The 14942-nt window shown below is 45.6% G+C and overlaps 1 protein-coding gene across 1 annotated transcript in view; it reads left to right on the forward strand.

The window, feature by feature from the left end:
• PAPOLA (poly(A) polymerase alpha) overlaps positions 1-14942 on the forward strand; it is an 858334-nt gene that overhangs the window by 671573 nt on the left and 171819 nt on the right. The gene's annotated exons all lie outside the window — the stretch shown is intronic.

The raw sequence follows: 14942 nt of genomic DNA on the forward strand, positions 1-14942 counted from the left end.
GGCCCGAGACAGCGGCTCCGAGCAGATTCGGCACCGAGACAGTGGCACCGAAGTGGTTCGGCACCGAGACACCACAACGCTGAAAATAAAGAAGGTTTCCTCGGAGCCCAAAAAGGCGACGGAAAAGATTTGGGTTCCGAAACATCCAGCCTCGGAACTGAAAACAGGTTCCTACACAGAGGAACAGGGATTGTCCTCCCAAATGCAAGGACATAGGTTCGGAGAGGAACTTGAATCAGCTGAGCCAGACTACACTCAAAGAAGGCTCCACATTCAAAAAGACACAGGTAAGATAACCACTCTTCCCCCAATTAGGATGAAAAGAAGACTTGCCTTTCAAGAAAAGGACAAACAGCCACAGGCAAAAGTGGCAAGACAAACCACTCCACCACCATCAATGCACACATTACCGGTAGCCACTCCACCACTGATGCAATCCCCGACTCATACTGCAATGAGTCAAGATGATCCCGACGCATGGGACCTTTATGATGCTCCTGTATCAGATAACAGCCCAGACTGTTACCCTGCAAGGCCGTCGCCACCTGAAGACAGTACATCCTACACGCAGGTGGTCTAAAGGGCAGCTGCTTTTCACAACGTCACCTTGCATTCAGAACCAATTGAGGATGACTTTTTGTTTAATACACTATCCTCCACTCATAGTCAATACCAAAGCTTACCTATGCTCCCGGGAATGCTAAAACATTCCAAACAAATCTTTCAGGATCCTGTAAAAGGCAGAGCCATAACTCCAAGGGTGGAAAAGAAGTACAAGCCACCGCCAACCGACCCTGTTTATATTACGCAGCAATTAACACCAGACTCTGTGGTTGTTGGGGCAGCTCGTAAGAGAGCAAACTCTCATACCTCTGGAGACGCACCACCTCCAGACAAGGAGAGTCGCAAATTCGATGCTGCGGGTAAAAGGGTTGCAGCACAAGCAGCAAACCAATGGCGTATTGCCAACTCACAAGCACTTTTGGCAAGATATGATAGAGCTCATTGGGACGAAATGCAGCATTTCATAGAACACTTACCCAAAGAGTTCCAAAAAAGGGCTCAACAAGTGGTAGAAGAAGGACAAAGTATCTCCAATAATCAGATACGGTCAGCAATGGATGCAGCAGATACGGCTGCAAGGACAGTAAATACTGCAATAACCATAAGGAGACACGCATGGTTGCGTACGTCAGGATTCAAGCCGGAAATACAACAAGCCGTGCTGAATATGCCCTTTAATGAACAGCAGTTGTTTGGGCCGGAAGTCGACACTGCTATTGAAAAACTCAAAAAAGATACTGATACGGCAAAAGCCATGGGCACACTCTCCTCCCCGCAGAGCAGAGGCACATTTCGGAAAACACCTTTTAGGGGAGGGTTTCGAGGTCAACCTACAGAGGCCACAACCTCACAAACAAGGCCTACCTACCAGGGTCAATATCAGAGGGGAGGTTTTCGGGGGCAATTTAGAGGGGGCCAATTCCCCAAAAATCTAGGAAAATTCCAAGGCCCCAAAACCCCTCAAAATAAGCAGTGACTCACAAGTCACACACCCCCATCACATAACACCTGTGGGGGGAAGACTAAGCCAATTTTACAAACTTTGGGAGGAAATAAGACACTTGGGTCTTAGCAATTATCCAGCATGGTTATTGCATAGAATTTCGCCAATTCCCTCCAAACGTCCCACCGAAAACTCACAATATGTAAAAACAACATATAGATCTTCTAGGACTAGAAGTTCAAGCATTGCTACAAAAGGACGCAATAGAATTAGTACCAATTCAACAAAAAAACACAGGAGTTTACTCACTGTACTTTCTAATACCCAAAAAGGACAAAACTCTGAGACAATACTAGATCTCAGAACACTAAATACCTACATAAAATCAGACCACTTTCACATAGTCACGTTACAAGACGTAATCCCACTGCTCAAACAGCAAGACTACATGACAGCATTAGATCTAAAAGATGCGTATTTCCATATACCAATACATCCTTCACACAGGAAATACCTAAGGTTCGTATTCCAAGGAATACATTACCAATTCAAAGTGTTGCCATTCGGAATAACAACTGCGCCAAGAGTTTTTACAAAATGCCTGGCAGTAGTAGCTGCACATATCAGAAGGCAGCAAATACATGTGTTCCCGTACTTAGACGACTGGTTAATCAAAACCAACACGCTAAAACAGTGATCACAGCACACAAAATATGTCATACAAACCCTTCACAGGCTAGGTTTCTCCATCAACTACGCGAAGTCACACCTTTTGCCGTGTCAAACACAGCAATACTTAGGAGCGACAATCAACACAGCAAAAGGGATTGCCACTCCAAGTCCACAACGGGTTCAAACATTTCACAAGGTAATACAGGCCATGTATCCAACACAAAAGATACAAGTCTGAATGGTAATGAAACTACTAGGCATGATGTCTTCATGCATAGCCATTGTCCCAAACGCAAGATTGCACATGCAGCCCTTACAACAATGCCTAGCATCACAATAGTCACAAGCACAGGGTCAACTTCTAGATCTGGGGTTGATAGACCGCCAAACATACATCTCGCTTCTATGGTGGAACAGTACAAATTTAAACCGAGGGCGGCCTTTCCAAGACCCAGTGCCACAATACGTCATAACAGATGCTTCCATGACAGGGTGGGGAGCACACCTCAATCAACACAGCATCCAAGGACAATGGGACATACATCAGAGACAGTTTCACATAAATCACTTGGAAATGTTAGCAGTATTTCTAGCGCTGAAAGCATTTCAACCCATAATAACCCAAAAATACATTCTTGTCAAAACAGACAACATGACAACAATGTATTATCTAAACAAACAAGGAGGGACACACTCAACACAGTTGTGCCTCCTAACACAGAAAATATGGCATTGGGCGATTCACAACCACATTCGCCTAATAGCACAATTTATTCCAGGGATTCAGAACCAGTTGGCAGACAATCTCTCTCGAGATCACCAACAAACCCACGAATGGGAAATTCACCCCCAAATACTAAACAATTACTTTCAAATTTGGGGGACACCTCAAATAGATCTATTTGCAACAAAGGAAAACTCAAAATGCCAAAACTTCGCATCCAGGTACCCACAAGATCAATCCCAAGGCAATGCTCTATGGATGAACTGGTCAGAGATCTTTGCATATGCTTTTCCCCCTCTCCCTCTCCTTCCATATGTAGTAAACAGGTTGAGTCAAAACAAACTCAAACTCATACTAATAGCACCAACATGGGCAAGGCAACCTTGGTACACGACACTACTAGACCTGTCAGTAGTACCTTATGTCAAACTACCCAACAAACCAGATCTGTTAACACAACACAAACAACAGATCAGACATCCAAATCCAGCATCTTTGAATCTAGCAATTTGGCTCCTGAAATCCTAGAATTCGGACACTTGCACCTCACACAAGAATGTATGGAGGTCATAAAACAAGCTAGGAAACCTACCACTAGACACTGCTATGCAAACAAGTGGAAAAGATTTGTGTATTACTGCCAGAATAATCAAATTCAGCCATTACACGCATCTCCAAAAGATATAGTAGGATATTTACTACATTTGCAAAAATCAAATCTAGCTTTCTCTTCCATAAAGATACATCTCACCGCAATATCAGCTTACCTACAAATTACTCATTCAACTTCACTATTTAGAATACCAGTCATTAAAGCGTTTATGGAAGGCTTAAAGAGAATCATACCACCAAGAACACCACCTGTTCCTTCATGGAACCTCAACATTGTCTTAACAAGACTCATGGGTCCACCTTTCGAGCCCATGCATTCTTGTGAAATGCAATACTTAACGTGGAAAGTTGCATTTTTGATTGCCATCACATCTCTAAGAAGAGTGAGCGAGATTCAAGCATTTACCATACAAGAACCATTTATTCAGATACATAAAAATAAAGTAGTTCTAAGAACAAATCCTAAATTTTACCAAAGGTTATCTCACCGTTCCACTTAAATCAAACAGTAGAATTAGCAGTGTTCTTCCCACAACCAGATTCTGTAGCTGAAAGAGCACTACATACATTAGACATCAAAAGAGCACTAATGTACTACATTGACAGAACAAAACTAATTAGAAAAACAAAACAACTATTTATTGCCTTTCAGAAACCTCATACAGGAAATCCAATTTCAAAACAAGGCATTGCTAGGTGGATAGTTAAGTGTATTCAAACCTGCTATCTTAAAGCAAAGAGAGAGCTGCCTATTACACCAAAGGCACACTCAACCAGAAAGAAAGGGGCTACCATGGCCTTTCTAGGAAATATTCCAATGAACGAAATATGTAAGGCAGCAACATGGTCTACGCCTCATACATTTACCAAGCACTACTGTGTAGATGTGTTAACTGCACAACAAGCCACAGTAGGTCAAGCTGTACTAAGAACATTATTTCAAACTACTTCAACTCCTACAGGCTGAACCACCGCTTTTGGGGAGATAACTGCTTACTAGTCTATGCACAGCATGTGTATCTGCAGCTACACATGCCATCGAACGGAAAATGTCACTTACCCAGTGTACATCTGTTCGTGGCATGAGTCGCTGCAGATTCACATGCGCCCACCCGCCTCCCCGGGAGCCTGTAGCCGTTTAGAAGTAGATCTTGAACATTTTGTACATTTGTAAATATATTACTTTAACCTTTATTATGTACATACGTATTCATTCCATTGCATGGGCACTATTACTAACATACACAACTCCTACCTCACCCTCTGCGGGGAAAACAATCTAAGATGGAGTCGACGCCCATGCGCAATGGAATCGAAATGGGAGGAGTCCCTCGGTCTCGTGACTCGAAAAGACTTCTTCGAAGAAAAACAACTTGTAACACTCCGAGCCCAACACCAGACGGCGGACTGTGCACAGCATGTGAATCTGCAGCGACTCATGCCACGAACAGATGTACACTGGGTAAGTGACATTTTCCATATATATATATATATATATATATATATATATATATATATATATATATACACACACACAAAAAACAAAGGAGAACTCTGGGAAGATCCCAATTTTAGGTGGAGCGCTGCTCTAGAAAGTAGCACCCTGCAACACCAGCGACACTCTAGATTTGCTCACCTCAAATTGCTGCTTATCTAGCAAAGTTTTTAAGCATAGGATTAGCACAGTGCTATCCTCGCCGAGCTAGATAGTGACAAAGTGTTTTGCCATTTGTACAGCAAAATCTTTAAGCATAGGATTGACACAGTGTCATCCTCGCCGAGCAGTAAAATGACAAAAGCCATTTACCACTCCAGGCACAGTATTACAGCTTTGGACTGGTCAAATACCGTCCAAGCCAACCTGGAATGAGTAAATGGTTTGCTTTACTCGTGTCAATCCTATGCTTAAAGATTTTGCTGTACAAATGGCAAAAGACTTTGTCACTATCTAGCTCGGCGAGGATAGCACTGTGCTGATCCTATGCTTAAAAAATTTGCTAGATAAGCAGACATTTGAGGTGAGCAAATCTAGAGTGTTGCTGGTGTTGCAGGGTGCTCCTTACTCCAGGGGAGGTTAAAAGAGCACTGGAGGGTCCACAAGTAGGCACCAAACACACCCTCAGCGACACAGGGGCGGCTGGTTGCAGGGTGCAAACAGGACATCGGGTTTCCAATGCTGGTCTATGAGGAGACCACATGGGTCACTCAGAGGCTGCAGATGAGGTCCAGGGGGGTGTCAAGCACACCACTGGTCGGACAGGGATGAGGCCCGCCTGCTGAACATAGAGGCACGGAGGTCGGTTTCTCCTAGTCCTGGGGACTGCAGGTGCAGTGTCTCTTTAGGCATCAGATAACTTAGCCCGGAGCTTCACGGTCAAGGAGGTCCTCAGGATTCCCTCTGCAGGTATCGTCGTGGAGGGGTGGAGAGGTCAACCCAGGGTTGGCACTTGCTCGCAATCGCCTGGGGACCCTCTCTTGCTGAGTGAACTACGTGGGCGGTGGGCGTCGGGTGCACAGAGGTCAAGACTCACGCATCCGGAGTGAGGTGGGAGTCCTTGGTTGTAGGTTTCTTTAGACAGAGCTGCTGTCCTCTGGAGTTCTTAGTCCTTTTGGGTGCAGGGCAGTCCTCTGGAGTTGGGCAGAGGTCGCTGGTCCCGCTGGACGCGTCGCTGTTCTTTTGCAGGTTCTTTGAAGCAGGAGACAGGCCGGTAAGGCTGGAGCCAAAGCAGTTGTTGTATCCTTCTCTTCTGGGGGTTTCAGCTTAGCAGTCCTTCTTCTTGTAGGTCACCAGGAATCTGGTGAGTTGGGTTCAGGGAAGCCCTTACATATAAGATTTAGGCGCATTAAAGGGGTCAGAGGGCAGTAGCCAATGGCTACTGTCCCAAAGGGTGGCTACACCCTCCTTGTGTCCACTCCCTTTGGGGAGCGAGGCACATTCCTATCCCTATTGGTCCCTATCCTCCAAACTAAAATGAGGATTCTGCAGGGGGGGGGGGGGGGGGCTGGGGAGGGGGGTCACTTATGCTCTGGACTTCTAAGGAGTGGTCCCAACTGAAATGGTCACTCCTAGTATTATTGAAGTTTCCCGCTGAACTGGCTGCCAAAGTGGGGGGCAGGTATCTCCACTAGCTGGGGTGCCCTGGGGCACTGTAACATGAGGTTTGAGTCTTTGAGGCTCACCGCCAGATGATACAGTTCCTGCAGGGGGGAGGTGTGAAGCACCGCCACCCAGAGCAGGCTTTGTTTCTGGCCTCAGAGCACAAAGGCCCTCAACCCATGGGGTCAGAAACGTGTTTGCTAGTGGCAGGCTGGCACAGATCAGTCAGTCCTACACTAGAGGATTGGGTAAAATACAGGGGGCATCTCTAAGATGCCCTCTGTGTGCATTTTTTGTAATAAATCTCACACTGGCATCAGTGGGGGTTTATTGTGCGGAGACATTTGGTACTAAACTTCCCAGTATTCAGTGTAGCCATTATGGAACTGTGGAGTTTGTGTTTGACAAACTCCCAGACCATATACTTAATATGGCCAAACTGCACTTTCTAAGTCTAAGAATGGACTTAGACACTGTAGGGGGGCATATTGCTTATGCAGCTTTGCCCTCACCTGTGGTATAGTGCACCTTGCCTTAGGGCTGTAAGGCCTGGTAGAGGGGTGATTTACCTATGCCACAGGCAGTGTTTTGTGGGCATGGCACCCTGAGGGTGATGCCATGTCGACTTTGCCTTTTTCTCCCCACGAACACACGCAATCTGCAATGGCAGTGTGCATGTGTTAGATGAGGGGGTCCCTTAGGGTGGCAAAACACATGCTGCAGCCCTTAGGGACCCTCTCTGGTCACGGGGCCCTTGGTACCACTGATACCTTTTACAAGGGACTATCTGTGTGCCAATTGTGGAAACAATGTTAAATTTTTAGGGAAAGAACACTGGTGCTGGGGCATGGTTAGCAGGATCCCAGCACACTGTCAAGTCAACCTCAATATCAGGTAAAATGGGGGGAGTAACTGCAACAAGTGCCAGTTTCCTCCACATGGTCATTTGCTCCATTGTTATTGTTTTCTTCCACCGTCTGGTTCAGACGTGCTCTCCATCTCAAAGTTGTTTCCTAGTCAGTAGGCCTAACGTCGGTATTGTTTTGATTGCAGTTATTTATTGATCCTTCTTTCTTGTTAGTCAGTGTCTGTCTCTTCAAGGAAACTCGTCTGGAGCAAGGCCCCCATAGGCCTTTGCCCTTTATAGCGTTTTTTCTACTTCGACACCCCGTCCAAGCATGTCTGTCTGGTGATGGAATAGATGCCCTTCTGTTTCTGCCCTCGCTGCCATGCCAAGTTTTGACGCACTGACCTACACTAGGTGTGTAACTCGTGCCTCTCTCTGGAAGATCAGGAAGTCACCTGCAAGGCTTGCAAGTTCTTTTGGTCCAAGAAGACGCAGCGTGATCTATGAGCTCAATAACTTGAGATGTCCCACCTCATTGCCAAGGACACACTAGATCTCTTGGGATCTGAGGTCCCAAAGGAGGATGTCCACACCCAGATGTCTGCAGCAAACAAGGGCACCTTTTCGCCTGAACACAGCTTGGGTTCTGAGCTGGAGATGCAGGACCTCACACAGGGCAAGCTGTAGTTTGTAGTTTAACACATGCTTTATTCGATCAGTCAATCATCAAAGCGAAAATACATTAATAATAAGAATAAGGATAAAACCAATAATAATAATAATATTGTAAAACATAAATAGAAAATATTATGGAACATGGGTTCCTAAAAGCATAGTCTAATTAAAATTCTCAGTACACATAATACACATAATACGGTTTCAACCCCCTTCCTATAGTTCTTGTAGGTGTAAGAGAATAAAAGTAAGGCTCTAAATTAAAGCACAGTCTTTACAATGGAATTTCGTATTCGCCATGCTACTAATAAATATTTACTAACAGCAAGTATTAAAACCGTAGAATGGTGACTTTTTAAAATCCTCAAAGCAGAGGCACAATCTCTTATCCCCATATCGCGGCAAATATGACAGATCCACTTAGACCTGGGAAGGGAGTAAGCAGGGCAAAAAAACATAAAATGTTCAACCGTTTCTGATTTTACACCACAAGCTGGGCATGTACTTGTATCTGTTTTTGTACCCCATCTGCACATCAATGTCTTCAACGGCAGCGACCCGAAGCGGAATCTGGCATATAAGCTTTTGCCGAGGATGTCAGGAATATTGTCTAAGTATGGTTCAAATTGTGGATACCATTTAAAATCTGTGAAGTGATTTGTTAAGGTGCCATGAGTTCCGTGAGTAATATGGTCATTGCATATATAGGACCAATATATGCGTTTCAGCGCAATAGAATGAGCCTTTTATAGTTTATGGGGTTCCTCCCAAAAGTGGCTAAGGCCGAGTTTGTTAAACCAACTGATTACATGTTTGACCCAGGGAATGGAAATTGAATTGGGGCACATTAGCAGGTCGTGGAGTGAGGTCTTATAGACGTCTAATTCGGGGTTGGTCCATAGTCGTATCCAATATAATAATGGTCTTAAGATAATTAGATCGGCTATGCGTCTCAGGCCCAAGTCTAAGAACAGAGGTATCAGTGGAGTACTAGGAGGACAAGCACACAAGGACCTCGCAAAACTATTCTCACTAATAGTGAGCCTGTTACAGTCAGAAAAACCCCTCTGCTCCATATGCGGCGGCACCCTGTGCTCTGGCGATGTAGATCTTAATTGCCGGGGAGACAGTTTTTGCTGTCATACCCCTGTAGAAGCGCAGGATTGATGCCGCACCATGCTGCAGGCGACCCACACTTTTATTGATCTGTTCTCCCCAGTTTAAATTATCAGCAATCCTTACACCCAGGTAATCAATGGAGGAAACCTTATCCAGGAGGTTCCCTTCTAAATGGATAGTGCATTTCTTCCGCACTCCTGAGCGGAATGCCATTAGCTTGGTCTTTTTATGGTTTAGCTCTAGGCCGTAGTCGCGACAGAAGGAATTAAAGCTATTGATAAGAGTTTGAAGGCCCATGGGAGATTTAGAAATAAGAAGAGAATCATCAGCAAAAAGGATTGGAATTTTTTGAGCGCATAGGGTGGGGGCATCATTCTGGCACATCATTAAAACCTGTACAACCTCGTTAATAAAGATAGAGAATAAAAATGATGCAAACACACAACCCAGGCGAACACCCCTATTTATGGGGATTTTGTCCGTTAATTCGCCTAGGTTCCCCCATCTCACCTGCGCATATGTATCCTCGTGCAACCGCTTTAAAAGTTGGATTAGATTGGCCGGAGTCCCTATTTTTTGTAACACTTCCCTCAACTTTTCCCTCGGGACCAGATCAAATGCTGATCTCAGATCGACAAAGGCGATGTATAATGGTTGTTTGGCCAGGGCTGTGTACTTCCAGTACAGAATGGCCAGTCTAAAGACCTGGTCTACTGTACTGGTCCTTGGTCGGAATCCAGCTTGGAGAGGGGAAAGAATATTCTGATCTTTGGCCCAATTGGTTAATCTACCTAAGAGTTGTTTGGCAAATATTTTTTGGATGTTATCGATTAAACTGATTGGTCTGTAATTTGTCGGAAGGTTTGCGTCACCCTTTTTATGGATGGGGATACTTTCTGCACCCTTCCATGTCATGGGGATCTGCCCCCCTTCGGCAATTTTATTAGAGTGTATTGATATACCAAGTCCAGACTATAGGTTCTGACGAGTAGAGATCCCCCGGAACTTTGTCTGGGCCTGGGGCTTTCCCAAGTTTTAAAGAACTAATAGCGTTGGCTGTTTCTTTGGTGGTAAAGCAGATGTGGCTCTTAAAACCCTGTGTGCCCCCTGCAAGAGGAGCTGGGCCATAATGCTCATCAGGGGTAGATGGAAAGTCTTGGCCTGCTTCCCCTGTAACTAAGATTGTGGGGGTCTCAATTTTCCTGTATAAGCCAGAGAAGTGGTCAACCCACTTTTCTGGCTGTATGTGGCTTCTCACACCAATCCTGCCCTCTTTCTCTCGTTTGCCTAACAATTCCCAAAACAATTTATTATTGTTGGATTGAGTAGCATCCAATAAAATCTGCCAAGTTGTGTCTTCCCAGTTTTTTTTTGCTCGGGTGATGGATTCTTTGTAAATACGTCTAGCTAATAGTATTTCCCCATGGGATCCGTTCAAAAGGGCACCTTTTAGTCCTTTCTTGGCCATGTGACGGGACTCGTCAAACCATGTGTTAAAGGTAGCTCCTTGGTGTCTTACCCCGACCTTCCTATAGAATATACGTTGTAATCTTATGATCATATTTTCATGTATAGATAGGAGGGGGATATCATTGGAATCGTGATCTCTGTATGGAGCAAGGATATCTACAAAGGCCTGATAAATCTCACGTAGCAGGTAAGGGTTTGACTGGACCTTTGCCAACCTGACCTTTGTAGATGTGATGTTCATGGTAGGAGTAGGGACCAAGGTAGTTTGTTTGTTCGAAGTCATACCAAAGACATCACCTGACATAGAGAGTAGCAAGGGATAGTGGTCACTTTCGGTTCTAACCTCCACCTTCATATCATCCCAAAAGGGCCACAATCTCACATCCACTAGAAAGTAATCAATTACTCTTGTGATTGAACCACGTTTGAAAGTGGGTGCAGTATCCAGGTCAGAGGGCACACGGCCATTGCATGCCCTGAGACCGTGTTTCAGACAAAGGGATGCCAATTGGATAGCTACACGAGAATTAACACAGTTATTGTCACTAGTCAACTGTGCAATCCCCCATGTTTCATCTTCATCCTCTGTGAGACCATTTAGTATTGCAGAGGGTTCAAAGGTGCAGTTTACATCCCCTGCTATTATTAGGTAGGAGGTTGATTGCAGGGTGTCTAGAAAATCAAGAAGCTGTTTTAAGACTGGTGACTCAGCCCCTCGCGAAACCGAGCGGGCGTAAATATTAACAAATGTTATAGTGAAATCCTGTTGGAACGTAATTTGTAGCCCCATCAGATCTGGGCTATCGAACTTTAAAGTCTTATATGTGCACTGCACAGTTTTATTTATTAGCATCAGAAGTCCTCCTTTGGCTCTGCCCGTCAATTTTGTGGAGGGTTGAGCAGCCACATTAAAAGAAAGAAACCCGTCTAGGGTAGTCAACTCTTTGGTCCATGTTTCTTGAAAAAGACATAAGTCTTGGGTATTGATATACGAGCACCAGTCATTGTCGTCTAATTTCCTCCCAAGGCCTGCTAGGTTCCATGTCATGATTGATATGCCTTTTTCCTCAAGGACCGGGGTTGGTGGCTGTAGGTTGAACCTCTCGGGAATCAACTCTGTATCGGTAGGTCCATCAGAGATCGTCGGACTGGGTTCCGTTAAACTAGTCCCGGGAATTGGTCCCTGGGCTATTGCCAGTCATACTGGGTTAGGCAGAATAGTATTGACATGCCTGGACTGATTACTGGTTGAATTGTTACATAAGTAATCAGAAGTTTGTAGTTGGCCTTCCATCTCCGGTGCTGTCTCTAAGGTGATGTACCCCCTTCTTTGTTCCATAAGATGAAGAGTTCGGTCATTGAACAGAACAAGTTTTCTACCAGGGATCTATTATGGAACTCAATTGAAATAACGTCGTATGTTGATCCTGAGGGACACCACCGCTTAGTGTTACAAATATCTGAACGTATAACTGATAGACAGTTTCTTTGGTGTCGTAGCCAGTGGATTACTTTAACCCTAGACTCATGATCCTCACTGAGTACGGGAAGCAGTTTCGGGACTTGTTTCAAGAAGAGAGTATTAGTTCCAAGCTTGAGGCATTGGGGTTTTAGCAGTAGAACTGGTTCGTAAGGAGTCCTCTGAAGGGAAGGGGCATTAAAACAACCGGGAGCATATTTGGGAGCGAATGGGTCATTGTCATTGGGAATTGCATAGGATCTCCTGAATGGGAAATTATCAATCTGTTTACAGCTCTTTGCTGGCTGGTAGTTTGAGGGCCCTGAGGGGAGTTTGTTAATGGCACTATGGTTTCCCATAGTATCCCCCTCGTCTAATGGTCTTTTGCAATGTCGACTCGCCTGTGTGATGTTGAATTCTGGGCGTATTACGTTCCCGTCTGAGCCAACCCGATTTGTCTTCTCCTTTTGATCGGTAACCTGGCCCCCCTGTGCAAGCTGGGTTGTTAGTATTGGATCCGGCATTGTATGGCCTGTATTCGCCTCTTCATCCCTATGATTGCACTTGCATCCACTCTCTAAGCTCTCCCCGAAGCATTTGGCCAATTGTAGAACCAGGGATCTAACTTCTTCTATTCTCTGAAGCATAAGGGCATTGCTAGGCTCGGTGACAGGATGCATTGGAGGGGAGACAGGGACTAGTTTCGGGGTGCAATGGGTAGCTTCTCTGCTGATATCGTCTGATATTGTATAAAAAACTCTAGGAGTTTCATCATCCTCTGCTAGGGCCTCAAACCGGTTCCTGCAAGGAATATTCGAGATCAGATTGATCGCAGGACTCAGTGGTATGGTAGGATTTGGGATGTTGCCCTCTGTTCCCACATGGGGAGATCCGCTCCTGTGCACCAATACATTTGTCGTGTTTGTTGTAGCATTTGAGGGGGGGACGGATAGCAGGTGCGTTGTTAGTAAGGTTGCACTGTTTTTGATCAACCCTGAGTCCAGGTCTTGATCCTTTGACCTTTTCTTAAAATAGTCTTGTATCTTCCCAGGTGGAACTAGGGCATTTTTTCCCGAGGAAGGCACCATTATGATTAGGTGAACAGTTTAAAATTGCCTCAACCTCTTCAAACAACTTTTTTTTGGCTTAGTGACCACTTTAGCAGTGCGCTTCCTCTGCTTTTTGCTATCTGACAAGGGACCTAGTGAATCAGCAGCTTTCCTTTTCCCCATGGTGCCTGTAAGGTTGTGGAATACCAGGAAATATATAAGTTAAGCTTACTTGGTGTATTTTAAAGGGCTCCTGCCCAGTGACGTGACGCTCCTCCCGGCACTGACAGCGCTTCCTGCGACGGCGGGAGCGCGAGGATATTTTAAAGGGCTCCTGCCCAGTGACGTGACGCTCCTCCCGGCACTGACAGCGCTTCCCGCGACGGCGGGAGCGCAAGGATATTTTAAAGGGCTCCTGCCCAGTGACGTGACGCTCCTCCCGGCACTGACAGCGCTTCCCGCGACGGCGGGAGCGCGAGGATATTTTAAAGGGCTCCTGCCCAGTGACGTGACGCTCCTCCCGGCACTGACAGTGCTTCCCGCGACGGTGGGAGCGCGAAGATAATTTAAAGGGCTCCTGCCCAGTGACGTGACGCTCCTCCCGGCACTGACAGCGCTTCCCGCGACGGCGGGAGCGCGAAGATATTTTAAAGGGCTCCTGCCCAGTGACGTGACGCTCCTCCCGGCACTGACAGCGCTTCCCGCGACGGCGGGAGCGCGAGGATATTTTAAAGGGCTCTTGCCCAGTGACGTGACGCTCCTCCCGGCACTGACGGCGCTTCCCCGACAAGCTGTAAATATGGTGTCCCTTCCACACTCGCCCCAACACTAGCAAGCCATCCCAAAAGGTCTGGACTAAACAAAGCTTTCACTTGGGCCACCACTGGCTTCTGGCCAGGTTCGGCACCAAGCAGCTGAACTGGAAATGCTTAGTACCGGAAAAACAGCATAAGCCCATTCCCTCAAACCAGCTTCCATACCATCGGAGTAGTGCCAAACATCAGAATTGAGTGTGTCTGCGCCGAAACATTTCACAACATCGGCACCGAAATAACAAAAATGGACACCAGACATTCAGCCTAGAAACTGTCCTCCCAACAGATGCAGGGCAAAATGGACTTGAGACAGAAGTAGCTGGTTATACACAGACACTGGACGTATCCTGGCAAGATGTCCCTATACTGGAGCCCAACCAACCAAGAGACAACTAACATTTAAGGATGCTTTGGACATAACTATACCACCAAAGCACAGGGATAGGGCTGACGAGGCCACTAGCCCGGTGATCCTCAACCATTAATGTTTTATGTGAAAGTAAGATTGTAGGTTCCTATGAACGTTAGTAAGATTTTAACCATCTTAGAGGCCCTTATTCGACCAGGGCTATTCCATGAAAGATGTTCCTTGAGAGCGTTAGTGGATTCCACCTTCAGCAGCTGCTTTTTACCCCTTTCCAAAAGCTTGCTCTGAGATTGGAATTGGGTTTATAGTTGATGTATTCTTGTAGGTCTGACAGTTGGCTTTTCTGGGGGTGGGTGCGTCATTGCTTTGTTCGGTCTGGGAAAGTGTAGTCATTATTTTAGTTAGTCCATTGTGCAGTGATCCATCAATATTTTTAAGCACAGTTTCACTGGCTGTTTTCACATTGTGAACTAGTTAATGTGTTGGTGTGTTTGCATTTTAATGTTTGATTTAAATTGTTCAGAATATG

The sequence above is a fragment of the Pleurodeles waltl genome, chromosome 9, assembly GCF_031143425.1.
Source record: "Pleurodeles waltl isolate 20211129_DDA chromosome 9, aPleWal1.hap1.20221129, whole genome shotgun sequence".
NCBI classification, from domain to species: Eukaryota; Metazoa; Chordata; class Amphibia; order Caudata; family Salamandridae; genus Pleurodeles; species Pleurodeles waltl.